The sequence below is a fragment of the Vigna radiata genome, unplaced genomic scaffold (assembly GCF_000741045.1).
Source record: "Vigna radiata var. radiata cultivar VC1973A unplaced genomic scaffold, Vradiata_ver6 scaffold_327, whole genome shotgun sequence".
Taxonomy (NCBI): Eukaryota; Viridiplantae; Streptophyta; class Magnoliopsida; order Fabales; family Fabaceae; genus Vigna; species Vigna radiata.
Genome location: NW_014543614.1, coordinates 36952 through 48722, shown reverse-complemented (window position 1 = coordinate 48722; position 11771 = coordinate 36952).

Here is an 11771-nt window from a genome sequence, read left to right as displayed (position 1 = left end):
CATCAAAATGTCTCAGGTAAGTAACGTTACACAAACTAAATATGCTCTTTCGCTAAATAATTTACAGGAAATGAATGGTTGATAAATAATATATACTACAACAATAAAGGAAATAAATTATTTCAAAGGCTATCCATCACAAAATGTAGTCATAGTTTTTTACGATTAATTGTTTTCAGCAGGAATGGAATCCTATGCCAGAAAAAACTTCTCCCCTTCAAATGAATCGTGAAGATCCATCTACATCTGAAATTAAACCACGTTCTTCACAAGTCAATGATAACAGTCAATTTGTGTTGGAGAGTAGAGTTGTAATGCTAGGTGAAACACTAGTGGTGGAAATAGAAGAGTTCCAAAAAATGGACAGAAAAAGTGAAATGACATCAGACCCAAAATCACCATAATAGAGTAATTTTGAAATGAAACTGAAAATAAAACTGAAACTACACATGCATATATTTATGACAAACTCAAATTGATTACAAGTTACCGAGTTATCTTAAGACAAATCCCTATATTAAAAAGAATAGCTTATGATATATTTGAATTTATAATCAAACAACAATAAACTAGTTTATGTTAACAAGAATGTTGGGATTCAATTTGGCTAATCTTCTATTGTTATTTACTCGTTTATAAGTTACATTCTTATTTTAGTGTTCCTGAAAGTCCTTCTTATGGTAATTCTAAATCCATTTCCAGTATTTAAAATCTAAGGTTATAGACTCAATGTGATTCCTTCTCAATCTTTGAATGAATGACTCTTAGTATTAAGAATAAGACTTTTATATTAAGCTAAAGCAGATATATTTATTCTTAGAATATAACAACATTAGTAAATTTGATTGAATATAAACTTAAATTAGTTTTCACTCAATTTAACTTGATAAGGTAAAATAAGTGATCAAGTAATCAAAGCGATAAACCTAAATCAAATAACCAACACGCAGTTATTTATGATAATGAATTCAAGTACAAACAATTGGAGTTGTCCTTCTTTCATGATTCTCCCAAAATCTATTACAAAAGTGTCTAAAAATCCTAGAACTGAACTGAAAAATCAACATACAAATAAGATAACAAAGCTCTCTTTTCATAAAATTAAAGCACAGCTCCAACTCTAGCTCCAAAAGCGTTGGTCGTCTCTTGATGTTTCCTCCCTAGGTGAGTTTTTTCTTAGCTTAGCCTCTCATTTGATGGTAAAAAGTGGAGCTTTCCTTCCTTAGAGAGTTTCCTCCGAATCATAGCTACCAATATGTTTGAGATTTCTTTGTAATGAAAGCTTCTTCTTTGAGGTCTAATGTCAATGTCATTGCTTAATTGTAGGGCTTACATTTGAATCTTTACTAAAGCACCATTCGATGCTCAATGTCAGCTTTGGGGCTCAACGACATAAGCCTAAATTCCCTGAATATATGTAAAAATATCACAAACACATCAATATTTCTTAATTCCTTATTCTATAATTTAAAGTAAAAGGGGTATGTTTTGCAAAGAATGTTAGAAAAGAAGAAAGAATGAAATATTGTATTTCATTAAAAAAAAAAATTCATTCTTTCTTCTTTTCTAACATGGTATCAGAGACAGGTTAGAGCCTATCCTAGCGATATTTATTGGGCAGATTGTTCTACCTATTATTTGGGCCGTTATTGGACCACCTATTAATATATAGTCTCATGCTCGAGATGTATATACCTCGGCGTGAGAGGGGTGTATTGGAAGTCCCACATCGACTAGAGATAAGGCCAATTTATAATATATAAATAGGGTGCAGACCTCACCTTACAAGCCGGTTTTGTGGGGTTGAGTTAAGCTTAAAGTCCACTTCTAACAAAGAAATATGTAAATTTCATTCACGATAAATGTCAAAGTAATATGAAATATTAATTAAACTAGACATTTACCATTGTTTCAATTTGGATCATCGCTTTTGTTGATATACAAGTTCCTTTATTTCTTGGTAATTTCGCTTCTGCATAGTGTTCTTATTACTTTACTACAACTTCTCCTATCATCATATATCAAGAGTTTGGGAGGCCTAAAGCAAACTTAAGAATGAGGCCTTTTATTTAAAATTTATCTTTTTGAGATTTTATTATGCAAAATTATTTATTAAATTGTCATAATTAATTTTATTTAATATTTATTTTTGAATAGATAATAATGTTAGTCTATTTAATTATTGTTGAGACATTGTTGATCATAAATAAGTTTTTGTTATCTTTAGCTTTGAGAAATTCCTTTCAACTTAAACAACTAATGTCTAAATTATTCATCGCTTGTTTCATTAGATATTTCATGTCCAACAAATGACTAAACTCTAACCTAGTTAATAACTATGCAATTGAATCTAAGAGAAAAAAAAATCAATTTCTCATTAAATATCATTTTTAATATTAATAAAAATTGACAAACACTTATATGAATTTAATAAATTTTATTCTCAAATGTAAAGTTATAATTAATTTAATAAAGATATATTAATATTAAAAAAATTGAGACATTTTTTTAAACAAAATTTTATAATTAATTTACTAGAGGTAATTAATACTAAATACTTTTTTTGAGGTCTTTTTTCTTAAACATAATTCTATAATTAATTTAATGAAGCAATATTACTACTTAAAAACATTTATTTTGTAAAGCAAGTGCTTTATTTTGTTTCCATTTTCATCATTATATAAAAAAAAACCAAACACAAGCAAAACTACAAATTTGTTATGCATGAAATTTTCATTTAAGATCATTAAGATAGAAAATGAATTCATTAAGTGTTTTGAGTGAAATTGGTGCATGAAATTTGTCACACCCCATTTAATATCCCTCTTTAATGGGGTACACTTGTCAAAACTTTTTCAAATTCCCCATGATAGTGGGAGACAAACCTGTCAGTGCATTTAATTCTCCGTTCATCGTGATCTGTGATCTGTGAGGCGTAGAGAGAATGTGAGTTTCTAGAAAGTGGAAGCCAAGTGGAGTGGACTGAACTTTTTTAGTGGAAGCGGTATTTAAAGTGAAAATTTAAATCTAATGCCATTTTCTGCATGCAACCCTTCCTCTTCATCTTCCAGAAACTCCATTACTCCTCCTTCTCTCTAAAACATTAGAACTTCTCTCTAGATTTCTGATCATCCTCTTGCTCCGATCATATACCTCCTTTCAGATTAATTCTTCCCGGAGACAAGAGCTTCAATATTCACCGATCAGATTTCTGTTCTGAACCGGTAAGTATTTCTAACTTTTGAAGCCTCTTTGTATTCTTGCATGCATGCACCCTTTAAGCTTGCATGTGGTTGTTAGGCCATTTCTCTGAACCTGTTATTGTGTAATCAGAACCTTGAAAATCAGAGAAGTAGTTGCTGCCCAAGACCTTAGAAGTATTAGCTGGAATTAGAGGTAAGGGAAGCTTATAAGATTTAATTATGATTTCTTTGTATGGTTTGATGCATGATTTAATATATGTTTGATGATTTAATGGTATGTTGAAATATGGTATGCTGGTGTATGAAATGTTTGATATTGATTATGCACTTAGAGAAATGTATGAAACTTAGAAATTCTGAAATCTGTGATTGAAGGTCATTAGGACCGTTCGGTCCTCCCCCTTAACCCGTTCGGTCTTGACTGAAGTCAGTTGATGATCGATCGGTCTTGTGAGGCTTACATTGTTTGCTATCTACTTTGACTAATCTGGTTCTTTAATAAGTCAAGGGAGTCTTTTCCCTCTCGATTTAGTGTATATAATATGGTTAAGAGCGTTCGGTCACAAATTGAGCGTTCGGTCATACAAGTGTTCGGTATTAGACTAGCACTTAATTCATGAAGTATTCGGTTTCACATTATTATTCATCCAAAAAACGTTCGGTCATGTGAAGCACTCGGTCATAGATCTAGTGCTCGGTCTTATGAAATGTTTAGTCATAAACTAATATTGCTATGATTTAAAAGTACTCGGTCTTACACCAAGTACTCGGTCTTGAAGTGCTCAGTCATAGACTAGCCTTCGGTTATTTTAGTGTTCGGTCTTACACCAGCACCTGATCTTTAAAGTACTCGGTTTATAATATTAATTATTTGGAAAAGTGCTCAGTCTTATACTAACACTTGTTTCCCCCAAAGAGTGTTCGGTCTTGTACTGACACTCGGTCTATTGAAGAGAACTCTTTTACTCCAAAAACGTTCGGTCTTATTGCTATAGTACTCAGTCTCATTAAAATTTAACTCAGTTGTTGGCATTCGGTCATCTTCACAAATCCTTTATCAGTTTTGGTTTGCTTTGGATAGTTCTCGAGCCTTCTCTATGTTAGACCGTTTGGTCAAGTATTGTTGATACTCCATTCTTCCTTTAGTCTTAGAATGTTCGATCATTCTCTTCATCTTGTCTATTCTTCTGAATGTGATGGTATGTGCTATTCTAAATTGGGTGAATTTGGTTAAGTAAGAGAATTCCATTGGAAGAATGTCTCATGATTGATTATTGTTGGTAAAGTATGAACATGGTCAGACTCTGCTATTGTTTTGATCCTGATATTCCGTGATGACGCATTCTCATGTAGAGAAAGGTTACTCATGCGTGGGAATGGCAGGAGGTCCGCGGTCATAAGACCAGATGATCGTTGTAGGACTAACCTCGGGTGGCAACTGATGAGTTATGCCAACTACTACACCACACCGGGTGCTAGGGACGTCGAGCTACATGGTTCATACAGTCCGGACAGTGTCAAGTGGTTGGTCATGATAGAGGAACGTTCGATTTTTATAGTTATGCATGAGTGAGGATTTTTATGAATGAAATGTTGTTTGTACTGTTCGGTTTTTCATGTTTATATGTATGTTGGATGATTAATTAAATTTACGTAAGCTTACCCTTATCTATTCTGTATTGTCTATGTTGTCGTTCGATATTTAGTCGTTCGGTTTATTCTCTTCACTGCGATGATCATCCATTGGATGTGATCAGAAGGCGTGATTGAAGATACCCTGGAGGATGCCCTGCAGACCGATCAACCTATAGATATTGCACCTGAGAGTAGTACAGGATCGTCTGGTCCTTAGTTTAGGTTTCAAATTTATCACTTTATGTATATAGCCGTTCAGTTTAATATTTTGTAAAACCGTTCGGCATATCCTTTTTGTATGATCGTTCGGTCTTAGTGAGCCTATGACCGTCCGATATTAATTGTACTTTCAACTCTTGTAAAAGGTTTTAAATTCTATATGATATTTCATATTTCTCATCCATCTGGATGCTTATTCACCATTGTTCTTCTTTATTATTTATGTTAACTCTTAGAATAAATTATAGCTTTTGTTATATATTTATTGGGATGGGACAGAATTGGCAATCTTTAAGTCAAACTAATTTTCTTCATTGACACTTGAACATGTAGACACCTGGATAGATTGAAAAACAAGTGTTTGCTGACCCTATAAACAAAGAATGAGTCGATCTAATTTTGAATAACAGTAGAAAATTGATCAAGATTAAATCATAAAAAAAAAATAGTATAATAAGATGTCACTTTTCTCAACTAATACCATTAAGATTGATAGCAAAATCTTAAAAATAAAAATAAAAGAAAATAAATATATATAACAAATAAAAGTTTTCTTTATCGAAAAATTTAATCAAGATATATTCTTTAATCCTTCAATTACTATGAAATGTGATTAAATTCTAAAATAGTTGAAATATGCAAAAGAAATTTTTGAAAAAGAAAAAAACTGGGGGTAACTAAAAGAATGGGGCACCGACTACATACGTTGCAATTACTATTCCACTTGTTCATGACATAATACGATTTTCAGTTTGGGTTAGCATAAATTAATATTCATGGATATTTCGACATATAAATTATTTCATTTATTACCCTGCATTCAATTACTAAAAATAGTTCTATTTTTTTAAAAAAATTTAAATATGCTTTTTCATTATTCTTTTAATAATTCAAATCTTCTAACAAATGATGCTCTCTGTATAAAATCTATTGAATAGAGTTGTCAATTTTCAAGGTTTGATCCTGGATAAAGTTGTTAATTTGGCATCCGTAGGGTTAGGCTTTGACGTTGGAGTAAAAAAAATCCACAAGACAAAAAAACACCAAAAGCCCACAAAAGTCCTATAGGTCACGATCGGACTTTATTTTTAAACATGAAAAAACTATTATTAAAATTTTATTTTAAGTAAATTTATCTCAACCTTAAGTCAAATCGTCTAAGACTGACCTTCAGCTTGAGTCGTTTCAAATTTCAGCATAAGTTGTCTTGAGATGATCTTCAACCTAAGTCAAGCTTATTTAGTCAAATTAGGTTCAATTGCTTCACATATCAAGTCTTGTGAGTTCTCTTTTAATGTAACTTCAAGTCCATTCCTAACATCCAGAGCCTAGTTTGTTGCCAGCCTACTCAATTTGAATCATTAGTGATTGCATAACAAACTCATCTACATTAGGGTTAGGACTTTATCTCTAGTTGCACACCCTAAATCTATTCCTAACATCTAGATTCCCACAAGATAATTGATTGGACAATAACTTAAGACCAATTTCTACTCAATCTTAACCAATTAGATAGGACAAGTGATAAATTCATCCAATGTTGAATATAAATCAATTAACAAACTTTAGATAAAAAGAAATCATACAAAAGTGGAAGGCATTATCGAATATAAGAGAGTTCAAATCTGTTTATCAATTAACAAACTTTAGATCAAAAGAAATCATACATAAGTGGAAGGTATTACCTAATATAAGAGAGGTCAAATATGTTTACATCTTGCTTCAATGCTTAGAGATTTAGGTCCCCATAATTGATAAAAAGAAGTACAAAAATTGAAGAGAATCCATCTTGTTGAGATTATTGATAGGGGGTGCATTGGTTTAGCTGAACCTACAATCTCAGAGCTTCTGGTTTTTTATGATGACAACACATAATTAATAACACATGTATTTGTTGTGTTACATGTTCATTGCTTTGATGATTATGATTATATGAGAAATATCGCATATCACATATCGCATAGAGGCATCAAACCGGAATTCTACACAAAATTATGAACAACCAAATGACATGTTCCAATTTTTTCTTCATGGGAGACCAACTTTATCTTCCCCCGATCCTATACAAAACAATTGCATATAACTTTCAAACAACTCATCAACCATCAAATTCAAAACAAATATTCAACTACTTTACTAACCTGGCCCTACCACAGCGTGAATGCAACATGATTGACATACCTCGTCAATAGTAATGTATCATGTGGACTTCCAAGAAACTCACCTACTTCATGTTGTTCTTGAACAACATCCTTGTGTTGCTCAACATCACGCTGCTCCTCAATAACATCCTTCTGTTCCTCATGAAGATCATGATGATGTAATGCTCCAACTTCTTCCGGATGACCCCTTCTACGAGCCAATGTTGTAGGTATCCTTCTTCCTTCACCTTGTATATAACTCTCAATTTGATACGTAGATGCACCTCGTGTTCTTGTCATTCCTATAACGAACAAATTCATAAAAAATTAAAATAAACTAATTTAAAGAGAATAAATAAAGAAAACTAGAACACATTTTTAAAAAAAATATAAATATACATCGAATTTAAAATTTGGTTAAAGACTTCATTAAATTTCAAAATTCGATTAACATTTCAAATTTAGTAATACTTCAATTGAATTTCGAATTCTAATAAAATCCATAATTAGATTTCGAAATTTGATGAATTCTATTTTTTCACATCCGTCCTAGATCTATCATTTCTACATCTATATACGTTATATTTAAAATTTACAAACAAATATAACGATACAAATGTAAACGAAAACGTACCTTAAAAGGTTAGATGTTCATAAAAAGAGTTGAAAAGAAAAGGAAACACACTATGAAATAGATGAACAAAGACGAAAGAAACTGAAAAAGGAAGTATGACACTATATGTTTAGGTTAGAAGGAAAAGTAAAAGTGAGGTAATTATAGGTAAAGTATTTTTTTTTTTTATTCTTGGTAGATGTTGGAAAAAAAAAATAATATTGGAGGTGCACGGAGGAGCTAATTTGATTGGCGATATTTTATCCATATGAACGTGTGTGTGATTAAAATGTGATGTTTGGAATATGTGAATGAAGCACTATTAGATGTAATTGAGATGTAGTGTAGGTTTAAATTAAGATATTCAAGTTTTAAAATTAGTATCCAATAATTATAATGTTATTTAAAATATTTATAATTTATTTATTTGAATATGATTTTTTTAAAAAAAATGAATATGAAAATTTATAAATAATCATTTATTAAAAACCAACTAGATTTTAAGTCTCGTTAGAAAAGTAAGAACTTTAAATTTTTTTATATTCTCAGCCCATTTTCTACGTCTCTTTGGATATTTTATAGGTCTCTTTGCATATTTTCTATCTATCTCTTCGAATATATTTTACTGAGACTTTGATGGAAAGATACTTGGCTCAATAGAAGAATGAAGTTCTAGGCTAGTTTTACCCATTTTACCAAAAAATATTTTTTATTTTTGTTTTTAAATGATTTCACATCTGTAAAACCTGTTAAATTTTTCACTTATATTGTATACATTTGTAGTAAGGAAAAGTGAAAGTGAGAGCGGGGTATGAACATATTTTCTTAATGATTTTAACATTTTTTTATAATAATCGTTTTTATAATAAATGATATATTATTATTTTATTGATATGTTTAAATTTATTGGACTAAAAACTAATCGCATCAACATTATAAAAAAATTGTAAAGAAAAAAGTGGTTAAAAAAATATTTTACTTTCTTTCATATTTATTCTCTTTCGAAAAATTTTGTTTAACAATGTTTTCTTTTTTTTTGCCAATTATTTGATAACGTTACGTTGGTTGTTTTTTAAAAAATAAAAATAATATCCAAATGGTCAGGGGAAGGTATATTTGAAATAGAGAAAATATGAAATTTGGTTTTATGCTTTTACTATTCATTCTTCATTTTCAGTTTCGCATTCTCTGTAGCTTCCATCTCTCGCTTGCTCTCTCTATCTCTCAGTTGGTTGCTTTAATCTTGATAACGGTCTAAAAATCGTTATTTTCATACTTAAATTTGATATCAAAATACACCATTTATGGCTTAGAATGAGCTTAAAATCAAGTAAAACACTTAGTTGAGTCATGAGAGAGTCAAAAGTTGGTTTTAGAGATATTATGTTTGTTTTTACATTGTTTTGCAGGGTTTTAAGGTCAATTGAAGATGGAAGTGAAGTAAGGTGAACTTAGACCCCGAGAAAGAGGAAGAAAAAGGATGAAAAGAAGGGTCAAGTGAACGCTGAGCGTCAGAATGGACCGCTGAGCATCCAGAACGATTAGAGGGAAATCGCTCAGCGGTAAAACTGACTGTTGAGCAGTCCAACAGCTAAAGGGGAAACCGCTGAGCGGTTTACTTAGGCGCCTGGGCGGTTGTCTGTTTTTATTAGCTCAGATTCTGTTATCTTTTTGGTTTATATATAACCTAAGTGCGAATCAAAACTTAATCTTTTGGCAGAGAGAAACGTCCAGAGCTGTTCCACACACCTTGGAGGAGGTTCCTTGGATGCTTAGGCTCCAATCAACCAAGTTTAGGGTTATTTTGTTCCATTCTTTCATCATATTTCATCTAGTTTCACCATGATTATGGTGAACTAAACCCTACGTTGTTGGGAAACAATGTAATCTTTTAAAACTCTCTTATATCAAAATTCTTATCTTCTTTATATGTTTGCATATGCTTATCATTATCAATTGTGGGGTTCTTCACCTATGCTTAATGCTTTATCGTTTAACTCATTCGGTAACTGTTGTTTGTCTTTATTGATACGAGAACGTACAGTAATGTCATGAACTGGGAGAATTCCTTGATTATGCTAATACCGCCTAGGAATAGGGGTAGGACGATCAATTGTATTTTGCTTCTATTTATCATGCATTATTAATTGCTAGGGGAGGCTAGGGATAGCAAGCCAGTAATTAGTAATAGGCTCTTTTCGCCAAGGAATTGGGTTAAGGGTAGACCAAGAAAGTTTTCATGACAATATGATAAATAAACGAATTAGATAAGAAAAGTAGATATAAGAGGGTGGATAAGATGAAATTGTAAACCCCAACAACTCCATTCATTCATACTTTCTTTAGCCAATTGATTCACTGCATTTGCATGTTTACTTTTGTCTTGCATTCAAAAACCCAAAATTAATTTCTTCTCAAGTCTTATGCAATTGGTTTACATGAAAAGTAAGGCCTAAGAGTCCTTTGGGAAATGATACTTGGACTAACCCATTTTATATTACTTGATAACGATCTGGTATACTTGCTAGGGACTTAACAAATATCTCTCCTGTTCTCATATTTTTGTTGCTCTCATCACTCGCTTGTAATAATCACTCTCATCTTCGAAGCCATAGTCGTTTAAAATCTCATTTGTTGTCATCTCTCTCGCTTGCTGTCATTGCTCTATTGGATGTCTGTCTCGCTTGTTCTGCCTTGTCCCTGTCGCTGTCATGGTGTTATTTGGTAAGTAGAAGTTGGTGAACCCTACCCATGTTTTGGAGAATTGTTTTTAGCGTGTTGCGCCAACCCTAACCATGTTCTCCACCATTTTTTATTTTTTTTTTATATAACTGCAGTTCAATGGCAACCCAAAACCCAAAAGTAAGATGAAGTTTGTTTTTTTGTTGTAGTTGATATTTTATCCTCTCCTTGTTAAATAATAATAATGTTTTTTTAATGTTGTGTAGTGGCGCCTTCGAATCTTGATGGATTCATCAACCATTGTTCAAATGAATGGCTTACTCAGAGACGTTCATGTAGAGCCAATTAGGATGACACCATTTAGGTGGTGTTTGCATGTACTTAGCCCTTTGGAGGTGATGTCATCAACCATATCAAACAAGTCTAGACATTCATTGGTATTTGTCGCCCTAGAATTGCGAGATGGGAAAATAGAGGAACAACTGCAGCACTCCCGCACCCCCTATGATAACGAAATTCGTAGTTATAATTTGATGTTTAGTTGTATTGACTTTGAGTAGGAACATTTATGCATTACTACGTTGCTACTTCAATATTGTACTGTTTTCAAATCTCAAATGTTGTATGCAAATTTTAAATTTCCATGTTTTATGTTTGGTTGAAGATTTTGTGTATTATGTTTGACAATATGTTAAATAGTCAGATAACCGCGTCTTTAATGGACTCTTAAACAAAAAAAGTAATTGAAATCATTGCACTTTTGTGAAAAAACAATGGAATTGAATTGAGGTCACCCAAGTTACCACAGATGGCTCCTACAGTTGAACTACTTGTCCAAAATCCAAAATCCAAACGTGTAATTGTTTACCAGGTTCCTGTAAACGATTACAGTTGTGCTTTTTGGTGCATAGGTTACAAGACTTCACCTAAGTGACTGATCTCAACCTTGCTGGTCCCCTACTCCATGATGGGCTTTCCCAAACATGACCTTCAAGCATATACGCACACTTAAGCAACAAATTCAACTTAAAAGCACTAAACTTGTGTGAAAACACACTGGAATTGAACTATGATCACCCAGGTTACCATGGGTGGCTCCTGTAGTTCATTTATTTGTCCAAAACCCGAAATTCGTTCGNGTAATCGTTTACCAGGCTCTGATAGACGATTACAGGTGTGTTTTTCGGTGCACAACTTATAGGACTTCACCTAAGTGGTTGATCTCAACCTAGGGGGTTCCTTACTCCATGATGGGCTTCCCCAAACATGACCTCCAAG